Source organism: Ursus americanus, chromosome 22, assembly GCF_024610735.1.
Source record: "Ursus americanus isolate L20-20 chromosome 22, mUrsAme1.1.p, whole genome shotgun sequence".
In the NCBI taxonomy this organism is placed as follows: domain Eukaryota; kingdom Metazoa; phylum Chordata; class Mammalia; order Carnivora; family Ursidae; genus Ursus; species Ursus americanus.
The window spans coordinates 36,487,969-36,506,020 of NC_142148.1; the positions used below are offsets into that span (position 1 = coordinate 36,487,969).

Consider the following 18,052-nt stretch of genomic DNA (forward strand, 5'->3'; position numbering starts at 1 on the left):
ATCAAATTTCAACAATCCATGGTTAGATTATCTATGGCAGTACTTCTCAGACTTTAATGTGCACATGAATCACCAGGAGATCTTGTTTAAATGTATATTCTGGTTCAGTAGGTCTAGTGTGATGCCTTAAATTCTATGTATGTGAAAATCTCTCATAAGATGGTGATGCTAATTGTCCACAGACTGCACTTTAAGCAACAATATCTTATATATATTTTTCACTCCTGTAGTGCTTCCCCCCCTACACCCAGTGACCATATAGATAATAGAATCTGGAGATAAGATTGAAAGTCTGACACAAAGCCCTTCATGACTATGCAGCCTAAGCAAAATTGTCCTCCTGGCCTCCGATGATAAGCTCTGACTCTAAGGACATATAATGATATTGCACATGATCAGAAATATGAAAAATGTTGGCTTTGGTAAATTTTTTTAGGTGGATTCGGGTTGAGGCTTGATTTCTCCTGAATATACCTTCTTATCTAGCTTTTAGAAAGGGATATCACCTTCAATGGTAACACAAGGAAAATAAACACAGTAAATACTGGTATCATAAGCAGTCTGGTTGGTAACAAAAAGTACTGATTGCACCCTACCTGGCTTGCTCTTTGGGGGTCCCACTCTGCAGTGGAAATTCTACTCTTAGCTCCTGTAATAGTTCACCAAATTCTAGGCCTTATCTTAAACATGAAATATCGAAATCAAAGCTTATCTTACTATATTTCTTGAATTCTAAGTCTAGGCCTGAAGCAATTTATTTTTCTGAAATAGCTAGTCCATGTTTCCAAGGTATAGCTGACATTCTGAGAAATATGCATCTTCAGAAAATATCCTCCTGTTTGTGTTTAAATATTATATAGACCATATTTATACCTTAAATTCTCAGGAAAATGAATATGCATAATGTTCATAAAGTTAGAGTATTACACACATAACATATTGTTTCCTCATGGGAGGTATTGAACAATAAAACAAGATGAAATTTTAAGACTTTCTAATTTCCCCTCAGACCAATATTTTGTATTTTATAAATTTTTACTCTAAAATAATTAATGTTGATGTCAACAAAAATGGGAAGGTCTCTGAAAATTCTCTCTTCCATAAAATCTATAAAAAATTGGTAATAAGTAGTCAGAATCAGCATTTTCATAACTTTAGAAGTTAAGAAAAGGCTTGCAGTTATACGGAAAGTTTTTATTCAATAACAGTGTTTGCATCTCAGTAAAAATAGTGAGTGTTTTAACTTACCCTGTTGCCATCTTCCCACCCTTAAGCTCTGTGGTAGCTGGCTGCCTTGAAAACCTAGAGCCCATGCTCATAGTTAAATACACCAGCCTGGAAGCGACTAGAAGAGAAACAGGGTTGAAGCTCCCTTAAACTTCATTCCCATAGATTATCATTATTTGGCCTGTCTAGTGGTTCCATGGAAGACCCCACTTGCAAGACAGTCTTTATTTGCCTTGACTAGGACCTCACATAATGCAAAAAAACCCTTTTGCCTGGCAGTGTTTGTCAAAACCAGTTAGAGGTAAACTACCTACTTTTGTGTCTGTCTGAAGCATTGGATAACAGTTGGAGAAAACCATAGACTAACTAAAAATCTTTAAAGGAAAAGCTGGGAAAAGAGATATTCACAGGGATTTTGAAAAGCTCACACACACAATCACAAGGATCTAAAAGTTTATGTGAATGTGTAGGGATGTGTGCATGTTCAGGAAAGACCTGAGAAGGACTTAAGTTCTCACCTGTGGCCTACCTTGAGGCTCATTGTAAGCAGGAAGTGAAGCATAACGTAGAATCATCAAATACCTGGCTGAGTACTGAAGATGTTCCCCAGTAGACACACAGAGACCCTCAACAGAGCCTGGTAGACTTACTGGTTCCTTTAAGGAAATCTGCTTAGTCATTAACTGACCATGATGTTGACTAGGCAGAGACTTCAGTTGCCACAAATGAAAAAGAATAGAGACTTAACAGAGTTCATTCAGGGAAGCCATTAAACCAACAAACCATTACCATAGCCATCACCACCACCGCCACCACCACTATGGCAACCACATACACACAGACACAAAACAAAACCCAGTAGTAAAAGCAAAACATTGGAAGGGATGAAAATCAGATTTTCAGAGTTGCCATGTTATTTTAAATGTCCAATTTCTAATAAATTATGAGACATGCAAGGAAAAAAAAACACAGGAAAATATGGTGCCTAAACAGGAAAAAGAGCCGTCAATAGAGATTATCTCTGAGGAAGGTCATGTGTTGGACTTACCAGACAAAGACTTGAAATCAGTTATGTTAATTATACTAAAAAAAAATACAGTCTATTGGAGTGCATAAGAATGATGTCTCACCTAGCTGAGAATATCAATAAAGAGGCAAAAATTAACTAAAAGGACCAAATTGAAAAGTACAATTACTGAAATTAAAATTTACTAGAAGAACACAATAGCGTATTTGAGCTGGCAGAAAAGTTAGCACAATGGAACATAAATTAATTGAGGTTATATACACTGAGGAACAAAAAGAAAAAAACAATGAAGAAAAACGAGCAAACACTTGCAGGCACATCAACATACTCATAATGGGAGTCCCAGAAGGAGAAGTGAGAGCAAACAGGGAAGACTATTAAATATATAATGGCCCCAATTTCCCCAAATTTGATGAAAAATATTAATCCGAATATAGAAGAAACTCAACAAACTTCAAATAGAATAAACTCATAGATATTCACACCTAGGCACACTATAATTAAACTGTTGAAAGACAAAAACAAAGAGAAAGTCTTGAAAGCAGAAAGAGAAAATAAATTCATTACATATAAGGGATCGTCAATAAGATTAATTGTTCACTTCTCCTCAGAAACCATGGAGGCCAGATGGCAGTGAGATGATACATGTATAAAGTGCTGAAAGACTTTCCAACCAATTCAGTCAAGAATTCTGTAACATAACTGTTCTTCAAAAAGGAGGTGGAAAAGAGACATTACCAGATAAATAAAAGCAGAGAATTCATTAGCAGACCAACAAGAAATACTAAAGAAAATCTTTGAGGCTGAAATTAAAGAACACTAAACAGTAAATCAAATCCACATTAAAAATAATAAGTACCAGTAAAGGTGGCTATATCAATAAACATATAAGACAGTATAAATATATTTTGGTTTATACCTCTTTTTTTTTCTCCTATCTGATTTAAAGGATATCTGCATACATCAACAACCATAAATCTGTGTTGATGAGCACATGGTGCATAAAGATGTAATTTATATGACAGTAATGACACAGAAGATCAAGTGTAGAATCCAGCAATATAGTGGCAAAGTTTTGGCATAGTATTGAAGTTAAATTTGTGTGAAAGCAACTAGATTGTTATAAATTGGATGTTAATTATAATCCCCAGGGCAACCAGTCCGAAAATAACCCCCAAAAATACAGTAAAAGAAAGGAAAATGGAATTAAAATGATAAAGTAGAAAATATCAGTTTAACACAAAGAAGCAATAATGGGTGAGTAGAACAAAAAGATATATGACACATAGAAAACAAATAGCAAAATGCAGTAAATATAAACCTTGCCCTGTAATTATAATAAGTGAAAATGGATAAACACTCAAATTGAAAAGCAGAAGGGACAAAAAAAATGACGGAGAGTAAATCCTATTTCAGGATAGTTGACTTGCAACAGATCAAAGTTTGCAGTTTTCTGAACACTACTGGTTAGACCAGATTGCAAAGTCCTACTAAAATTTTATTGGAAATTTAATGTAATTTCAATTAATATACTGCTTTTCTTTGACAGGAGTTGGGGGCGGGATGTGAAAAATAATGCTAAAGTTTATCTGGAAAACTAAGCCTATGAGATTTACCAGATGAATTCTGAAAAAAAAAAAAAAAAGGATAGGGGTGCCTGGGTGGCTCAGTTGGTTGAGTGTCTGTCTTCTGCTCAGGTCATGATCCCAGAGTCCTTGGATCAGCCCCCATCAGGCTTCCTGCTCATCAGGGAGTCTGCTTCTCCCTCTTCCTCTGCTGTGTCCCCTGATTGTGCTCTCTCTCTCTCTGTGTCAGATAAATAAATAAAATATTTAAAAAAAAGAATAAAAAGAATGATCCAAGTATATACTGTCTAGAAGAAATACACTTTAGATTAAAAGGCACAAATAGATTGGAAATAAAAGGATATAAAAAGGCATACCATGGAAAGAGTAAGCAAAAGAGACCTGGATTGGTTTTAGTATTGGACAAAATAGACTTTAGGACAAAAACAGTTACTATGGACAAATAAGGATATTTTATAATAATACAAACTCTTGCAAAATATAGAAGAGAAGGATACACTTCCCAATACTGGAAAGCACATTATTAAAAAACACCTATAGACCAGTACCCCTTATGAGTACAGATCCAAAAATAGTCAAAAAAATATTAGCAAACTAAATGCAACAACATATACAAAGAATTATACACCATGACTAAGTGAGATTTATTCCAGCAATGCAAGATTCTTTCAACATATGAAAATCAATCAATATAATGCAACACATTAATAGAATAAAGAACACAAACCACATGGTCATAGTAATAACAGAGAAAAATCATTTGACGCAATCCAACAGCCTTTCATGATAAAAATATTCAATAAAAAATATCAGACACCCTGATAAAGGGTATCTATAAAATCCCCACAGATAACATTATAATTAATGATAAATGTCTGAAACTTTCCCCCTATGATCAGGAACATGACAAGGGCATACTCTTGTCATTTCTCCTTAGCATAATACTGAAGTTTCGAGCCTGTGCAGTTAGGCAAGAAAAAGAAATACAAGGTATACAGAATGTATACGATGAAGTAAAACTACATTTATAGATGACATGTCTCTTTTATAGAAAATACTAAGAGATCCACAAAAATCCATTAGTGCTAATAAACAAGTTTGGCTCCAGGATACAATATCAATATACAAAGATCAATTGTATTTCTATATACCAGCAAAGAGCTGGAAATGAAATTATGAAAATAATTCCATGTATAATAACACTATTAAATAAATACTTAGGAATAAACTTAACCAAAGAAGTATAAAACTCATACACTGAAGACTTAAAGGCATCATTGAAGGAAATGAAAGAATACTTACATAAATGTAAAGATGACTCATATTCATGGATAGGAAGATTTCACATGTCAAGACGGCAGTATTTCCCAAGCTGATCTTAAAAGTCATATAGGAATCGAAGGGACCCAGAATGGCCAAAACTCTCTTGAAAAAGAACAAAGTTGGAGGACTCACACTTTCTGATGCAGAATTTAATACAAAATACAATAATCAAGTTGTGTGCTAGTGGCATAAAGTCAGACATATAGGTAAATGGAATAGAATTATGAGTCCAGAAATAAACCCATTTTACATATATTTATGGTCAACTGATTTTTGTTAAAGGTGCCAAAGCAATTCAAAAATTGATGTTTTCAAAAAATGGTGTTGGTACCATTGGACCCCTACTTCACACATTTGCCCAACTTAAGTCAAAATGAGTCAAAGACCTTAAATAAGAAATAAGATTTCAAAACTCTTAAAGGACAATATAAATGCAAGTCTTCATGACCTTGGATTAGGCAATAGTTTCTTAGATATGACCCTTTAAAAACACAAGCAACCAAAGAAAAGGTGGATTAATTAGATTACATTAAAACAAGCAAACAAACAAAAAATGGTCTGTGCTTCATGGAACATCATCAATAAAGTGACAAGATATCCCACAGAGTGGGAGAAAATATTAGGAAATAATTAATCTATTAAGGGTCTAATATCCAGAATATATCAAGAACTCTGCAGAACAACAGTAAAAAGCCCAATATGGGCAAAAGGTTTGAGTAGGCATTTCTCCAAAGAAGATATGCAGATGGCTAAACACATGAAAGATTTTCAACATCATTACTTATTAAAGAAATGCAAATGAAGACTACAATGAAATACCATTTCACAGCAAAACGTGTCTATAATAAAAAACACAGACAGGAACAAGTGTTGGCAAGGATGTGGAGAATTTAGAGCCATCCCTCATTGCTGCTGGGAATCTAAAGTGGTCTAACTGCTGTGGAAAACAGTTTGGCAGTTCCTCAAAATGGTACACATAGAGTTACCATATGGCCCAGCAATTCCATTCCTGGGTACATGCAGAAGAGCATTGATGACATCAATTCACACAAATACTAGTAAATGAATGTTCATAGCACTTTTACTCATCGTAGCCAAAAAGCAGATACAACCTAAATATCCATCAACAAATTAATGGATAAACAACTGTAGTGTATCTACACAATGGAATGTTATTCAACTATGTAAAGGAATAAAGAACTGATACATGCTGTAAAATGGATGAACCTTGAAAACATGATTCGTGAAAGGAACCAGAGACAAAAGGCCATATATGGAATGACTCCGTTTATATGAAATGTCCCGAATGGGGAAATCCATAGAAGACAGAAAATGAATTAGTGGTGATCAGGAGCTGTGAGAAGGAAAGTGGACAGTGACTGTTACTGGGTGTGCGGTTTTTTTGTGGCGAGATGAAAATGTTCTGGAAATGAGAGGATGGTGGCACAACCTTGTGAATATGCTTGAAACCACTGAGTTGTATTCAAGAGGGACATAATTTTTTGTATGTGAGTCATGTTTCAATTTTTAAAAAATCAGTGTGAATTCACAGAGAAGGAGATACACGAAACTTTACTGCAAATATAAAGAATATTGCAAACCCTGATATTATTGATTTTTGGAGTCGTTTTTTACCTGTTCTGTTAATCTGATACCAACTATTGGCATGAATATTTGAAGCTGATGGCAAAAAAAAAATTCACATATTAGTGAGGCTGCATTATTCAAAAACAAGATGAACAGAGAATTTGCATGCCCAAAGTTAAGAATTCATGAGGAAAAAATGAAACCCAGGTAATAAATACAGACAGACAGGAATAATATTGTTTTGAATGAGTTCGGCACTGTTGCTTGGGGTAAGAAAAAGTTTGAAGTAACAGTGAGAGAAAAGAAAGAGAACATTGCAGGAAATTTGGATCTTAATTTGAAAAAAAATCATATGGTCATTCCCATTCTTTCTTAATGTTGTGTGTAAATTCGGGCTCCCTAGCAGTAGCCTCTCCAGATGATCATGACTGTATCACCCATCAGGGCCTCTCAAACTATAACGTATATTTGAATCACCTGGGACCTTGTTACATGTAGATGCTAGTTCACTAGGTCTCTGGTAGAACTTGAGATTCTGCCTTTCTTTTTTTTTTTTTTTAAGATTTTATTTATTTATTTGACAGAGATAGAGACAGCCAGCGAGAGAGGGAACACAAGCAGGGGGAGTGGGAGAGGAAGAAGCAGGCTCATAGCAAATGAGCCTGATGTGGGGCTCGATCCCATAACGCCAGGATCACGCCCTGAGCTGAAGGCAGACGCTTAACCGCTCTGCCACCCAGGCGCCCCGAGATTCTGCCTTTCTGTAGAACTCATTGCTGATGATGCTAATTGCCCACAGATTGATCACACCTTAAGTAGCAAGGTCTAGTGTGACTTTTCTGCTCTTCTCAGTACTGTGCTTAATAAAGGCCATCCAGTAGGTAGATGTTGAATAAATAGATGACTTTCTATGCTGTGATAAACGAATTTCCTATTTATATTTTCCTAGGCACACATACAGATTAGGGAAATTATAGCACATCACAACATGAGGAAAATATTGTGGATTCCATCAGATTTTTCTTTCCTATGTAATCTCAGAGCACATTGCTGCTGCCAGATTTTTGCACGTAAGCAATGTGAACTGCAGTCAGCTGTGAAAACTGAAGTTTACCTCCCTCATGCATGGAAATTACTTCAATAAATGTTACTTGAATAAGTGAGATTGAATGTGAACACATAGATGCCTAAGACTCTTGCTTATCTCCATCTCCCTACGGGTAACCAAAGCTGCAAAAGTTGGAGCATCCCATCATGGGTCTTTTGACTTAAAGGCAAACACAGCGTAGAATCCACTGTACTTCCTTACACCGTGAACTGCCTCATGGAAACTTCTCTCACAGAGGAAGTACAGAACCTAATGAAGTCTGTTCTCTCCTTTGCTATTTCCTCTTAGTCCCGGGGAAAATGACAGTCTGTGTTACTCAAGATTAAAATAGTTTTCCCCGAATAGAATTTCCCAAGCTCATGGGCAAACAAGGCAGGCGGGAGGAACCTGTTTACCTGAGAGTAAGCCTCTTGAGGACAGGGTCTTAAGCCATCAGTAATCAAAGCAATCGTTCCATAACATTTATTGAACACCTACTATGTGCTTCAGCACTGTGATAGTTTCTTTAATCATCACAATACCTGAAGAAACATAAGGTCCTTGAGAAGAAGGACTTTGTCTGGACTGTTTAACATAGTATCTCTAGTAGCTGGAATGATGCTGGGCAGTAAACAGGTATGCAGTAAACATTAGTTGATTGGCCAAATGACCTATACATTAGATAATGTTCTTTTAAAGAAATTTTTATTTCAGTTCAACTTAATTAACAAATAGTGTTTTATTTATTTTTAAATAAATTTTATTTTTTATTTTATTTATTTATTGTTAAAACACTAACAAATAGTGTTTTATTAGTTTCAGAGGTAGAATTTGGTGATTCATCAGTTGCATATAATACCCAATGTTCATTCCATCAAGTGCCCTCCTTAATGCCCATCACCCAGTTACGCCATCCCCCCACCCACCTCTTCTCCAGAAACCCTGTTTATTTCCTATAGTTGAGAATCTCTTATGGTTTGTTTCCCTCTCTGTTTTTGTCTTATTTTATTTTTCCTTCCCTTCCCCTATGCTCATCTGTTTTGGTTCTTAAATTCCATATATGAGTGAAATCATAGGATATTTGTGTTTCTCTAACTTATTCCAATTAGCATAATACCCACTAGTTCCATCCATGTCGTTGCAAATGGCAAGATTTCATTCCTTCTGATGGCTGAGTAATATTCCTGTGTGTGTGTGTGTGTGTGTGTGTGTGTGTGTATCACATCTTCTTTATCCATTCATCTGTTGGTGGACATCAAGCTCTTTCTGTGTTTTGGCTATTGTGGACATTGCTGCTATAAACATTGGGGTACATGTGCCCCTTTGAATCACTATGTTTGTATCCTTTGGATAAAAAACTAGTAGTTCAATTGTTAGATCATAACATAGTTCTATTTTTAACTTTTTGAGGGACGCTCCATACTGTTTTCCAGAGTGGCTGTACAAGCTTTCATTCCCACAAACAGTGTAAGAGAGTTCTCCTTTCTCCACATCCTCACCAACATTGGTTGTTTCCTGAGTTGCTAATTTTAGCCATTCTGATGGGTGTGAGGTGGTATATCAGTGTGGTTTTGATTTGTATTTCCCTGATGCCAAGTAATGTGGAGCATTTTTTCATGTGTCTGTTGACCATTTGTATGTCTTCTTTGGAGAAATGTCTGTTCATGTCTTCTGCCCATTTTTTGACTGGATTTTTTTTTTTTGTTTTTTTGGGTGTTGAGTTTGATAAGTTCTTTATAGATTTTGGATACTAGCCCTTCATCTGATAAGACATTTGCAAATATCTTCTCCCATTCCATAGGTTGCCTTTTAGTTTTGTCGACTATTTTCTTTGCTGTGCAAAAGCTTTTTATCTTGATGAAGTTTCAGTAGTTCATTTTTGCTATTGTTTCCCTTGCCTTTGAAGACATGTCTAACAAGAAGTTGCTGCAGCCCAGGTCAAAAAGGTTGCTGCCTCAGTGTTCTCCTCTAGGATTTTGATGGATTCCTGTCTCCCATTTAAGTCTTTCATCCATTTTGAGTTTATTTTTGTGTACGGTGTAAGAAAGTGGTTCAGTTTCATTCTTCTGCATGTGGCTGTCCAATTTTCCCAACACCTTTGTTGAAGAGACTGGTTGTTTTTTCCATCAGATATTCTTTCCTGCTTTGTCAAAGATTAGTTGACCATAGAGTTGAGGGTCCATTTCTATGTTCTCTATGCTGTTCCCTTGATCTATTTGTCTGTTTTTTTTTTTTTTAAGATTTTATTTATTTGACAGAGAGAGATACAGTGAGAGAGGGAACACAAGCAGGCGGAGTGGGAGAGGGAGAAGCAGGCTTCCCGCTGAGCAGGGAGCCCTATACAGGGCTCGATCCCAGGATCCTGGGATCATGACCTGAGCTGAAGGCAGATGCTTAACGACTGAGCCACCCAGATGCCCCTATGTGTCTGTTTATGTGCCAGTACCATGCTGTCTTGATGATTACAGCTTTGTAATAATGCTTGAAGTCCAGAATAGGGATGCCACCAGCTTTGGTTTTCTTTTACAACATTCCTCTGATTACTCATGGTCTTTTCTGGTTCCATACAAATTTTAGGATTGTTTTTTCCAGCTCTGTGAAAAAATGTTGATAGTATTTTGAATGTGTAGATTGCTTTGATAGCACAGACATTTTGACAGTATTTGTTCTTCCAGTCCATGGTCATGGAATGTTTTTCCATTTCTTTGTGTCTTCCTCAATCTCTTTCATAAGTGTTCTATAGTTTTCAGAGTTTAGATCCTTTACCTCTCTGGTTAGGTTTATTCCTAGGTATCTTATGGTTTTTGGTGCAGTTGTAAATGGGATTGATTCCTTGATTTCTCTTTCTTCTGCCTCATTGTTAGTGTATAGAAATGCAACTGACTTCTGTGCATTGATTTTATATCCTGCCACATTGCTGAATTCCTGTATGAGTTCTAACAATTTTGGGGTGGAGTCTTTTGGGTTTTCAATATAAAGTATCATGTCATCTGTGAAGAGTGAAAGATAATGTTCTAATTTAATAGGAAAAGAGCGCCAAAAGTTCAGAGAAAAATGTAACTTCCCTTAAGTCACATAGCTAGTGAATGACAGAGCAGAATTCAAAAGATGGTCGGTGAGCCTCTGAAATAACACACTGGATCTGTCATGCTCTTCCTTTATTTTCTACCTTTTAAAACGCATGGCATCTTCCATCTCCCAGGGGGGTGCCCAAGTGCTGTGTGCCTTGTTTTTTTTTTCTTCTTATTCTGACAAAAAGTCTACTCTTCTCTCTCTGGCACAATACTACATACCAGAAGAAGTCCAGTTAGAGAGGATCAGGTGTAAGTTTTTATAAGCATAGGACATTCACAAAGTGTAGCAAAAATTACCAGTAGCACAGCAGTGTGTCTTGGAACTTTGGCTGAAAGCCACTATACTCAGGGTTGCTTGAATTAGCAAATAAAAATATTGGATGCCCAGTTAGACTTGAATTTCAAGTAAACATCAAATAATATTATAATATTGATATGATGCATTATTTGGTATACACATACTATTGTTTGTTTTCCTGAAATTCAAACTTAAACTGGGCCTGCTGTGTTTTATCTGGAAATCCTAACCACACTATATCATAGCCCTGCCCAACACAGTAGCAGGAGCCAAAATGTATTGGTTGAGTGGATAAGTAAATGGATATATAGAAGAATATACGAATAAGTGAACAGATGATCATTCAGAATCTCTAATTCTCTGCTTTGGGCATCATTTAGGCAAATGTTAGCCTGTGTCCTATTTGATATCATCTGCAACATCATCATATGTCCTTGGAGGCAGAGCTGCTCACTAGGGCCAGGAGAGTCATATGGCTTGGACTGCACAGTCACAGAGGGCCCCAGTTTTAGGCTTTCAGTCTTATCTTTAGATTACATTATGCATAGGCATGGGAATGGGTACAAGAGTGAAGCAAATGCTTATCAAACAACTTTAAAATTGTATCTCCTTGAATAGACCACACAGCTAGTCCTGTATTAGTTTGTTACGGCCACTGCAACAGTTTACTCCACACGTAGTGACTTAGGACAGCACAGAAAGATCAGCTCAGAGTTCTGGAGGTCAGAGTCTGAGAATGGGTGGTAGGGGACTAAAATCAGGCTATGGCAGGGCTGTATCCCTTCTGAGAGCTCTTAGGGAGGATCTGTGTCTTCTCTTTTCCAGCTTCGAGAGGCCACCTGCATTCCTTGGTGCCTGGCCCCCTCCAGCAAAGGCATTACTCCAGCCTCTGCTTCTCGCCTTGCTTCTTCTCTGACACTGACCCTCTTGCCTCCCTTTCATAAGGACTCTTGTGATTACATTGGTCTCAGCCAGATGATCCAGGATAATCTCCCCATTTATGGAACCTTAACTTAATCAAGTTTTAAAATCTCAGTTATCAGGAAGGTAACATATTCACGGGTTCTGGGGATTTTGATGCAGACAACTCTGGGGCCATTATTTGGCCTACAACAAGCACTGTAGTTAATGTGTAATTATATTGCACAGTGTTCTCTATAAATGTTAACAGATTAAGTGTAAACCTTTAAAATATACCAACATTTTTACAGCGGCTTCTGTTATTTCTTTATGTTTTAATATCCTTGGAGCCTCTTCTGACTTCCGAGAGTCCCTACTTGAAACAATGTGATTTCTTATCTCAATAACGGAAGTATTGCACAGTTTGGTGGACCAAATCAGTGGTTCTCAATCTTAGCTGCACATTAGAGTCAACTGAGCATTTTCTTAAAAAAGTCCCAGTGCCAAGGCTGCACACCAAATCAATTAAAACAGGGTCTCTCGGGAAATGGATCCAGGCTTCGGTATTTTTTAAAAGCACCCCATGTAATTCCAACGTGTGTCCAAAACTGAGAACCCCTGCACTCAATTTAGCCTTCCACTGCTAGGCTAACCTGTCTTTTCTTCCTTTACTCTCTCCCGATTTTAAAAATTTACTTTTATTTATTATTTATTTTTTTATCGAAGTATAGTTGACATACAATGTTACATTAGTTTGGGGTGTACAACATAGACAAGTTGTGATTAGGCTGTGCTCACCACAAGCGTAGCTACGGTCTCTCGCCATAGAAGGCTATCACAATACTATTGACTATATTGTGCTGTACCCTTCATCCTCATGACTTATTCATTCCTTAACTGGAAACCTATACCTCCCACTCCCCTTTACCCATTTTTGCTCCCTATCTCTTATTCTAGCCAATTTTTCTTGCTATCTGCAAGTTTGTCTTTCTCCCTTGTTGGTCTGTGTTCTTTCGATTGCATCGTATTCAATAAGGAAAGACATACAGATGCTCTCAAAACAATCAATATGGTGTGGCTTAGTGGGGACAGTGCTGTTCCGGGAACGAAAAGGTGCTCTGCTTTACCCCAACGAGCAAGTTCTTCTCCTCTCTGACCTTCAGTTTCCTTATCTGTAGAATGAGGAGTTTGAAATAAACTTTCTATGGTCTTTTCTAATTTATAAACCTCACAATTCTAAATATAGAGAGAAGAGCAAGGCTTATGGAAGGAGTTCTGGATCCCAAACCTGAAGATTAGATCTGATTTAATTAAAGGCAAACAGTTTTACTCTATGCATCACTGTTTGTCTTGGCTTGTTTCCCCCAGAAGCAGAATATGAGACAAGGATTTGAGTGTGAGTGATTTAGTTAGGAAGTAACCTCAGGAAGCACCGGGGTAGCAAGGCAGATAATTCAGGGTAGATTCTCAATTTTAGTGTCTCTGTGGGTAACTGGAGCTCCATCCCACTGGGAACCCCAAAGCCAGTGTAGAACATGGGCTCAGAGTTATCCCACCAGAAGGTACAGGTTGTGGTGGGGGAGGCGCTGCATACTGATTTTTAATTTTTGTCAGTCATTGGTTGATGGCTGCTCCTGGGGACTGTTAATTCTCCAGTCACTTCAGCCTGCTGTGTGTAAGGACAGAGAAATGTGGTGGCAAGAGAATCCTTTGGGGAAAGAGATGCAAATGGTAACATTTGGATGTCAGGTCAATGTGCCCCACAGGGTTAGGGCCAACGGGGATATAGACAGATGCTACTGTGGCTCTTTTTTTTAATGGCAATAAATTGTTGCTCTTTATATATTAATTAAGGATGTTTGAGGAATAAATGAATTAACATTTCTGAAGTACTTTGAGAACTGTCCCCACCCTTTGGGAAAGTTGCTGTAGGCAGACAGAATATTGCGACAAATGTACTCCCCTTTAAAAAAAAAGGCTCTCTTGGATATTTTTAGGAAGCAGATGAAAATTTTCAGTCTGTTTGAGCACCATTTGGTTAGATTCTGTTTCAGGCCACTAAATGACATTTCCCCCCTCAAATATCAGAAGGTTAAGGAGTCAGATTTTCAATACTAAGAGTAAATGAAAATATATTACTTGCAGGTAGGACAAATCCCTATGCAGGTGTTGAGGAGGAAAGGTGTTGCTAGTATGCTATGTGTTATGTTTTAGCCCAAAGGGAGAAAGATGTCCTTTCCCTATCTATGCCAGAGCCTGCAGACATATACTAAGAGCACAGAGATTTACTTTCTCTCCACTAAGTAAAGGGTGTCACCGCTATTGCTCACGCTCATCACAGCCGTGTTCTCCTGAGACCATAGACTCCTTCCTCATCTTATTATAGAGCACTGAACAAGGTGAGTTGACCATCTCTCCATCTAACCATTCCAGAAAGTTCATGGAACTGGGTGATTTTTTTTAAGTTGGATAAATAGCATAGATTTATCTCCAAACTTGAAATCTTGCTCAGAATTTCTTCTCTATACTAAAAGAATGGTAAATGTTTTGTCTTTAGATCCATAATCCTTAGCTCTCTCAATAACATTTATTAGAATCTTCACTATAACACTGATGGAACTTCAGAGTCCATGAGCCAGATTCCATCTAGTGCAGAGTCTGGGGGATGGAGAGAATGTGGTGAATGGAGCTTATTCCCTCAACATTAATGAATCCATGGTTTTAGATTGTCTCCAAACTAAGAGCATATATTCAAAGCCATCAAGACCACCGAACCTCATTTGAGCTGCCAGAGTGGCAAAAACTGCATGAATGACCCCAGACTAGATCAAGAGAAGACCATTCACTTGAGCTCAGCCCAAAATTCGTATCCACTGAATTATGAGTAAACAAAATGATTGTTGTCTTAAATCACTGGGTTTGTGATGGTTTGTTATACAAAAATAGATTAGTTATATAATTTTTAAAGCAACAACCAATGGGTATTTAAAAAGGGATGCCTTTGACATTTCAAAAATATTTGAAAGGCAATTTAGCCCTAATTCATCTCTCTCAAATTTTTTTATGAGCTCTTTTCTTGCATGTAGGTCCCTGGTTGTCAGATGTGTGTTCTAAATTTTTTCTGCCTCACCTTTGCTTCTGTAGACCCTGATCATGGAATGCTTTTTTCTGGTCCTCTTAGCCTACCCACAGCAAGCTGCTGTTCAAAATCAACCTCCTTCACAATTTTTGCCTTGATCAGCCTGATTTTTTTCATCCACTAAACCCATTCAACCTTGACTAGAATCTACATATTTCATGCTATATCAATCAATTCAAAAGTCTTAACCTCCAATCTGGACTCTAAGCTTCTTGCAGGAGAGAAGTGCCTGCACCTGGTATGGAATCTTTCACATAGTTCCAGGTGTGTGAGCATCCACCCAAAAATGCAGGGGTCCCAGTGATCTACTATCTACTGTCATTTAAGTTAATATATGGCAGGAGGGAAAGAGCAAGGAAACAATGAAACATCCTAAGTCCCTGGCTCTTTTCTCTTTGGCTATGCATCTGTGTTCACTACTTTTTATGACCATTAGCTTTATAGTTTCCAAATAGATTTTATTAGTGGTGGAGAAATACCAAGGGAGTATTATCCTTAGAATCATTGTGAAGTACTATTGCTGTGCTGAATGTGGTTGTAGGAGTTATGGTGGAGTTTGAAAAGGAGATGGCAGGGGTGCTACCCCAGTATAATGATGTGAGTAAGGGCAGAAGACCTTCAATACATTTGTGGTACTGACTTCCACTGAATTAGTGTCATCTCCACTTTCTTGTTTTTCTTTCTTCTTCCTTATTACAACACACTTGGGGAGCAGATTGAAACTCTGGTCCTCATTATAGTCAATAAGATCAACCCTACATTGAAGGATTTATTTTCAATTTAGTGATACTATCTTTTGAACTTCAAGAAGGTTATATTTCAAGGATATTACATTTCTGGTGGATGAGCCTTTATTGTCAGTGATAATTTTAAACCCCACTCCCTGGTGGAGAATCACTGGCAGCTAGCACCGGGACTCAACGGGGTCTCTAAGAAGATCTAAGTAACACAAGCATAAAAATGCAAGTGAAATGTCGGTCTACACTTTCCTCCATGGAATATGATGCAAAATCCAGAAACATTTACAAAGCTGACCTAGCAGAGAATCTGAAAACAGAGACAGAATTTCTTTGGACAGTTAATCCAGAGGTTGAAATGGATGCCTCTTGGAATAAGAACTAGAGGATCTTCTTTCACACTTTCTTCAAGTTTAAGGGTTCAAAGGTGGTGACTGGTTAAGAGTCTAGGCTTTATTGTCAAACAGTTTGAATCAAGACGTCACTAACTAGCTGTGTGATTATGAATAACTTACGTAACATTTTTAGTATTTATTTTCTAATTTATTCTTTATCTGTACACTTAGCCCATGCATACTGTAACCTATAGATAGATTTACACTTTCCTGATGAATAATAGTCATGCAAAAAATGTTAATTTTTATTATGCAGTGTTGCTAGCTTGCTTTGGTCTTACACTTGTTAAGAAAATCCTTTTGTATTAGCGTCTTAGGTCAGGACTCCAGAAGCTGAGCCTTAGACAAAGATTCACTTAGAAGTGATTTATTATGGAATTGCTCCCAGAAAAGAGTGGCGAAGGAGTGAGGGAAGCTTAACACAGAACACAAAGAAGCCAAATGAGGATAGAGACGTTTCATGTGAATTTCCAGCTCAGCCTGACCCCAAGGGGAGCTCTATAGTTTGTTCTACCTCATGACGAAGGAACTGGGATTTCACAGTTCAGCACTGAGCAGTCATCAGTAAAGGTTCACTCTGGCATATATAGACTCCCAGTATGCAGGCAAAATGGCTTGAGTAGCTTAAGAATATTATTCCAATAAGAGGCACATGGGTGCCTCTTTATTAGAAGCAAAGTACACAGAATGAGGATGAAGAATGCTGGAAAAGTGCTGAATAGTTTCAGGAAAGAATATGGATTTATTCACATGTTATATAACCTCTTTACCATGTACTAGGTGTATTTTAGAGACTTAATGAGAGATGACAAGGCTCTACTTTCAAACGAAAATATGACATTGGTCAATGTGAAATGTTTCCAACTCAGCTTTGCTTCCATGTGAATACACCCACGTGGATGAATACATTTTGAGTCGTCTGACCTTTTCTGTTCAGATTTTCAGAATAGCACTAACAAACACATGACAGAATCACTTTCATTTCTAACTCTTCACTTTAATTCTAATTGACTTTAGAATAGAACCACCCAGAAGAAGACACTTGGGTACCAAATGATCCAGAGTGTAGGCATGTAGTTTAGAGCTTCTGTGACTCCTTAGGGAGTCAGAGTGAAAGAACCAAACCCACGTCCTCTTTTAGGTGTATCCTCTGCTCTGGCTACGTGTGTGATGCCTGAGCAACTTGGTCAATTTCTTCAATAATAATGACAATCATTATTAGAAACATCCCATCACATGTCATGTTTTTACTTTGCACTAGGCACTTTGCTAAGTGGTTTTGCACGTAGAATTTAGAATTCAAGTAGCCCAGTGATGTAGATATGATTCCCATTTTATGAGTAAGGAGGTGAGACTTACTGACTGGTACTGACATATGGAAGCTCAGCTCATTTGTTCTGAAGTAACACAAACTCTGAGGTACAGTTTATACACCAGAGCTCCCCTTGGGATCAGTTGAAGTTGGGAATTTACCTGAATTCTCCCTCCTCATTTGGCTTCTTCCATCTCAACCAGCTTCCCTCATTCCCTCATCAGTCTTTTCTGAAAGCAATTCCTTAAAAAAAAAACCACTTGCATTGAGGTGCCTCAGTAGCTCAGTTAGTTGGGCATACAACTCTTGGCTTCAGCTCAGGTCATGATTTCAGGGTCATGGGATTGAGCCCCATGTCAG

General features: G+C 37.5%; 1 long non-coding RNA gene across 10 annotated transcripts in view; it reads left to right on the forward strand.

Moving 5' to 3' along the window:
- The window catches only part of LOC123799865 (uncharacterized), a 503,415-nt gene that overhangs the window by 81,445 nt on the left and 403,918 nt on the right, over positions 1-18,052 (forward strand). The gene's annotated exons all lie outside the window — the stretch shown is intronic.